The sequence below is a fragment of the Octopus sinensis genome, linkage group LG9, assembly GCF_006345805.1.
Source record: "Octopus sinensis linkage group LG9, ASM634580v1, whole genome shotgun sequence".
Lineage (NCBI taxonomy): Eukaryota > Metazoa > Mollusca > Cephalopoda > Octopoda > Octopodidae > Octopus > Octopus sinensis.
In genome coordinates this window covers 89,197,319-89,205,083 of record NC_043005.1, presented here as the reverse complement: position 1 = coordinate 89,205,083, position 7,765 = coordinate 89,197,319, and positions in this window count along the sequence as shown.

Genomic DNA, 7,765 nt, shown 5'->3' with positions numbered 1-7,765 from the left:
GTGTGTGTGTGTGTGTGTGTATATGTATGTATCTATTTATATAAGTATGCATATATATATATATATATATATATATATATATATGCATACTTATATAAATAGATACATACATACACACACACACACACACATACATATATATATATATGCATACTTATATAAATAGATACATACATACACACATACATAAATAAAACAAATGGTAGAGATGGAAAATGGAATAGATGAGAAACTTTGTTGCTCACAACAATCATTTCAACGCATCCTGCATTGATTCCTCATGGGTGGGATACTGTGTGACTGGTTATGGTGCATCCCTTGGTGGTGTTATAAGGGGTATATATATATATATATATATATATATATATATATATCCGTGATAATGAAGGGTGAAATTAATTAATTTGGAATAATTATCAATTACACCAAGTAGTCTTCGGCATGTAAAAGCCTCATTAGAGGAAAATTTAAGTAATACTAAGCAATAAAGGGTTTAGCAACGAATTGCCTTACCACATACCGAATTTAGAAATAGCAGTCAAAGAGTTATAGCTATTTCTTCTACTAAAAAGGGAGATCTCAGTAAAAACAGCAATTGGAAGGCAGACACAAACTGTTTGTGTCTGCCTTCCAATTGCTGTTTTTACTGAGATCTCCCTTTTTAGTAGAAGAAATAGCTATAACTCTTTGACTGCTATTTCTAAATTCGGTATGTGGTAAGGCAATTCATTGCTAAACCCTTTATTGCTTAGTATATATATATATATATATATATATATATATATACATGTATTTATATATATATTTATATATTTATATGTGTGTGTGCGTGTGCGTGTATACACACACACACACACACACATATATGTATATATAATATGTCACAGTTGGTTGTCATAATAAAACTCAGGGTTTTGGATGCCGGGGCTGAAGTCTGCTCCAGCATCTCTCAATAACTGATGAGATGTCGGAGCAGACTTCAGACTCTGGCATCCGAAACTTTGAGTTTTATTATGACAACCAACTAATTGTCACATATTATATTTATAGATAAATTCCTCTATTTTACATAATATCGAAGTCTCATTCATTCTTTTGTTGTCATATTATTATTAATATATATATAATATAATGTATATACATGTATTTATTTATATAAGTATACATAAAAATGTATGTATACACACACACACATATTTATATGTCTGTATGTATGAATGTACATAAAATGAATATGAATATAAGTCAGATTCACAAACAGCCAGCACTGAAACGGACACAGAAGGAGACGCTCTCCCAAATAAAGCAGGTGTTAGCTTCTGGAATGTTTATTTTACACAGCTCTCTTTGCATGTCTTCTGTGACTCTTGTTTGCTTTGCTGATTCAGAAAATCTCACTTTGCCACTCCTTGCCGTGCGACAAGAAAGGCTAACTAATAAATCTATGTCCTTGCTGCTCCAACCACTCCTATCCCAACTCACAACCCCCCCCCACCTTCATTTGAAAAATAAACTTTTAGTCCTTCCTTTCATCCACATTCTTAACATAACTAAAATTGCGCTAAAGAGATTCCATTATCATTATTCACTGAGCCACTGTCAATGAAGAGGGATGTTTAATAACCTTAATTTGAAAATAAACAGTTCCTAGTTTGTGTCCAACCTTATATGAATGTAACCATTCACGAATGAGACACCTGGTGGTAAATGGAGTCTGAAACAATATTGAAATATACTGTAAATATAAATCATCATCATCATCATCATCGTTTAATGTCCGTTTTCCATGCTGGCATAAGTTGGACGGTTCGACTGGGTCTGGAAAGCCAGGAGGCTGCACCAGGCACCAATCTGATTTGGCAAGGTTTCTACTGCTTGATGCCCTTCCTAATGCCAACGACTCCGAGAGTGTAGTGGGTACTTTTTACATCCCACTGGCACAGGAGCCAGTGAAGGTGGTGCTGGCATCGGCCACGTTTGGATGGTGCTTTTTACATATCACCGGCACAGAAGCCAGTTGGGGCTTTTTGGATGGTAGTCAAGGTGGTGCTGGCATCGACCATGTTTGGATGGTGGTTTTTACATGCCACTGGCATGAGAGCCAGTGAAGGTGGTGCTGGTATCGGCCATGTTCGGATGGTGCTTTTTATGTGTTACCAGCACGGAGACCACAACTACAATTTCCATTTGATTGTGATTTGATTTCATTTTGATGTTGATGTACTTGACTCAATAGGTCTTCTCAAGCACAGCATGTCGCCCTACAATCTAAGGGTACTTTTTGAGTTGGCTGGTCATGTGACACTGAACCCATGTTGTAGGGTATTTCTGTTGAAAGACACTGTCATTGTTTCAATTAATTTTTAAAATAATTAAGAATTTAGTAAAATAATTTTGTCTTTATTAAGCTGTTATATGGAACATAAATTAACATGAAATTTTGATGAAAGGTTTTAATTAAGATAATTTTAAAACAGAATTTGAATCATAAAACCAAGAACAGTTTCAGGCAAGTTTGTGTCAAAAAAGTTCAGAGGAATTTAACCTTTTTGCATTCAGCTTATTCTGTCAAATGTGATGCTTATTTCTTCACATTGTTTGGAATTATCACACATTCTCTTGTAGCTTCAAGATTTCAATGGTGTGTTTGTATATTTTTGAATGATGTTGAAAGGTAGGTGTGAGAGATTGAATCTGGTCAGTTTCAACATAACACAGGTAGAATATTTGGGCTGGATATGGCCAGATTAAATGCTAAGTGGTTAATAATCTAAAGTGATTATAAAGCTACATTCATCTGCAACTCCCTCTCTCATTTCTATCTTTTCTCTTTCTCTTTCTCTCTCTGTCTATCTATCTCTAAATCTGCATTCCTCAACAACAACTCTGGCTCTCTCATGCAGCAACTTTCAAACTATCCATTTTTTGGTCCCTAATGAATTACGTATATTTTCAGGCATATCTTCTGAAGTCCCTGTCATTAGAATGGTTTGCTGTTGCCTGTGCAGGAAACAGTAAAATATGGCACCAAAGAGGAATAAAATGAAATCGGTGCTATTGTATTTATGCCACCTCCTAGTGCACTACTGAAGTGGTTGTCAATAAACCAAAAAATCGAATTTACAAACTCATTTCACTAATGTTTACCTGTTATTCTTCCCCTCCCAAATCAGGCTTCATCCAACAGACTTATCATCAAAAACATTCCAAGCTGTGACCATTCCATCAGGGCTTTCATTTTTTTGATTTCTTTTTTTTTTTTTGTGTCAGATATAATATATATAGGGTAGGGTAGTAAGAGACTGAAGGTACAACTGAACAGCTGAAGGTCTTCAGAGAAGAAGCTTCAAGCTCCATCATGCAAATGTTTCAGCCCTTATCCCCTTACACTCTAAAAAGGTCAGGCTGCATCCGGTCCATGACCCCTGGATACCCCTCTGCTGCCATATCCTGTGTTACTGTCTATATTGAAACCTACACCTTCTTCGGTAGTCAGGGTGTCCCAGAGTCAAGGTACTTCACATGTCATAACCATTTCTGTCTAAGATGCCTATTGTACAAACAGTAAATTATGCCTTCTGAAATTCATTTCCAATTTTTCCTTAACCAAGTCCAGTTGGAACTCGTCTTACTTGCTTCTGCCATTGTCTTATGAGCTCTGCTTCTTTTTCTCCCAGAAATTGGGAGCAGGTTCATGAGATCAGAGACAGATAACATTATTCAAGGTGTCCTTTTTTTCTAAAACAGCTGAGTGTAATCTGAGGAAGATTTAGCTGTTGTTTCCAACAGATCAAACAAGTCTAATTTAAACCCTTTGGTGAACATCTTCAGGCTACAATAAGATAATATAAACCAGTGGTTCTCATCCAGGGTCCATATAAGGGTTTGTTGTTAAAATTTATGAGTAAAATAAATTGGTTGTACTTCTACAATGCACAAAACATTTTAAATTATTTTACACAATTCCAAAAAATATTTCATTCTAAAAGTACAGTAAGATTGTGTTTTGGTGTAGAGCATATGATTATGTAGGTCCAGTAGGGTAAAGTAGGGATCACATACATCATATGTAAAACAAAATGGTTGAGAACCACTAAAAATTAAATCAATTATATCAGTTTGAAGTTTTGGTTTCTCGTCTGATCCCTGCAACTAAACAACATATTAGAAGAGGTGGGGGCTAAGAACAGAAACGGTAACTGGCTGCAAACAATCTGCTTCAGTGAGCTTTGTCCAACCCAGGCAAGCATGGGAAAATGGACATTTAAAAATGATGATGACAGTCGTCGTCGTCTTCGTCAGTAATTCTATTGCTGGGGCACTACTTTGAAGAATTTTTAATCGAATGAATCGATCCCAGTACTTATTTTCTCAAGCCTGGCACTTATTCTATCGATTTCTTTTGCCAAATTGCTAAGTTATGGGGACATAAACAAACCAACACTAGTTGTCAAATGGTGGTGGTGGTGGTGGAGGGGGAACAAATAGAGACACAAAGACATACACATGCAGATGGGATTCTTTCAGTTTCCACCTACTACACTACTCACAAAGCTTTGGTCAGCCCGAGGCTATAGTATAAGACACTAGCCCAAGGTGCCACATGGTGCAACTGAACCTGGAACCATGTGGTTGGGAAGCAAATTCTTACCACAGAACACCTGAACACATAGTTACCTATCTCATCAAATATATTTTCCAATTATTTTTGAGTTTCTGATGTATTTTTCTTTTTTTTTTAGGAATTTTAATTGATAACATATTCTTTATGTTCCTCGTTAAAATGAATCTGTCTTATTAGGTGTCTACATAAAGGTTTAATTAATAAACATTATCTTTATGGTTGCCAGATTTAGTCTGTAGAAATGAAACTGAATATGGCAAGCTAAGTAAAACGAGTAATCAGTTTTCTCAACTGGAAAGAGTTAATCTTTGCTCATATTTGGTTACGACATACTTTATATTTCTCTTTCTCTCTCTCTCTCTCTCTCTCTCTCTCTCTCTCTCTCTATATATATATATATATATATATATATATATATATATATATATATATATATTATACACACATATACATAATACAAAGATATATATAGTTGTCAGTGCTGCCTGACTGGCTCCCATGCTGGTGGCATATAAAGGGCAGCATTCGAGTGTGGTTGATGCCTGTACTGCTTGAGTGACCTTCGTGCTGATGGCACGTAAAAAGCACCCACAACACTTTTGGAGTGGTTGGCATAAGGAAGTGCATCCAGCTGTAGAAACTTTGCCTGATCAGACTGGAGCCTGGTGCAGCCTTCTGGCTTGCCAGCCCTCAGCCAAACCGTCCAACCCATGCCAGCATGGAAAGCGGATGTTAAATGATGATGATGATGATGACATATATATATACACAAGCATACATACGTATATATATAATCTTCTGTCTGTCTGTCCATCCATTTGTTCATCCATCTATCCATCCATATATATATATATGTATGTATGTATATTATGTCAGGTCACTTTCGAGTGCTACTGGTAACATGTAACCCAGTACAACCTGTTGCATGGTCGGGCCGTCGGCGACTAAACTGGCAACCCCACCAAGCTTGCTTGATGAGGAGGGTGTTTATTGGACACCCTGCAGGATGAAAAACAAAACCCGTCAAAGGGCAGAGGAACTCTTGAGAGTCAATGGCCATCCAATAAATGTCATAAGGCTGTATCATGCATGAGGACATAGAAATAATCGGACTGAAAACCAGATTGCGCGGTTAAACCATTGGGAGTGAAGGACTCCTAGCCTTTGTTAGGGTATCCTTCTAGGAGAAGGTAACTCAGGTAACTGGGATGACTCCGATATAAAACCTGCGGCTCAGTGGTTACCGATGATGTTGACTTGTTCTTCGTTTCGGATTATGGCTGCTGTTGCTTAGTGAGTGGGATTGACTCAGTGCACAGCCTTTCCTCACTTTAAAAAAAATCTTCTTGCACAGGCATTGCATGATAACATCATTGATTAAGCTTCGTGCAATGGCCATACTCGATAACGAGGGGGCAGCCACCATGCATATATATCGTCATTGTCATCATTATCTTCATATAACACCTATGTTCCATGCTGGTTTGGGTTGGATAGTGTTTGACAGGATCCAATGTGTTCAAAAACTGCATCCTGCTCCAATGTGTGTGTGTGTCTGTGTGTGCAAGCATGTGCCTGCATGTGCAAACACACACATATATATATTTTTGACACTAGATAGATAGATATAAATATATGCATATATATATATATATATACATACATATATATTATATATATAAACATTTATATAAACACACTCACACACATGTATATATACACATATATGCATATATATATGCACACGTATAACATATATATAAACATATATATAAACATATATATACATACACATGTATATATAGTCCAACCCTTTCCAGCATGAGCAACAGATGTTAAATGATGATGATGATGAAGGATACAGTATTACAGCCATTCTTATCAATCAGATTCACACCGGATGATATTAAATAACAAGGTGGCTATCTAATATACATGCCTACAGAGATGCCCGTATGGAAAAAAACAAAACATAGCAACTGCTCTCCTAAGAGCATGTGTATTAGACAGCTGCCTTGTTACCTAATATCCGGTGCGAAACCCGTTGGTAAGGTCCAATGTAATGGATCTACAATATTGTATATGCTGATTAAGATACCTACTCTACTGGAAAAACATATGAGTGCATATTTTCCTGACATGTAGATTCTTAGATAACTATATAAACATGCATCTGTGTGTGTATGTATATATATATATATATATATATATATATATATAGTATATATATACGTATAGATATCTAGATATATAGATATATATTGATATAGAGTATGTGTATATATATATATAATATATATAATATAATATATGATGTAAGTAGATATATACGAACATATATAATAATTACATATATAGATATATGTATGTGTATATAGATATAGATATATATATATATATATATATATATATATATATATATATATATATATGTAGTATATGTATATATACATATATATATATAGTATGTGTATATATATATGTATATATATATATATATATATATGATATATATATATATGTATGTAGTATATATATATATATATATATATATATATATATATGTATGTATTATATATATATACATATATATATGTATATATAATATAGATATATGTATGGGTAGTAGATATATATGTATATATAATAGTATATAGTTATATATATATGTATATATACTATATATATATATATAGTATATATATATAATATATATATATATATATATATATATATATGTATATATAATATATATATATATATGTATATATAATATATATATATATATGGTATATATAATATATATATATATATATATATCTATATATATATATATTGTATCTATATAAATATATATATATAGAGAATATATATATATGTATATAGGTATGTAGTTATATATAAGATATATATATATATGTATATATGTATGTATGTATATATGTATATATAATATCTATTAATATGTATATATATATGTATGTATATATAATTATATATATATATATATATATATATTATATATATATGTATACATACATTATATATATATTATGTATACATACATATAATATATATATTATATATACATACATATATATATATATACACACATACATATATATATTATACATACATATA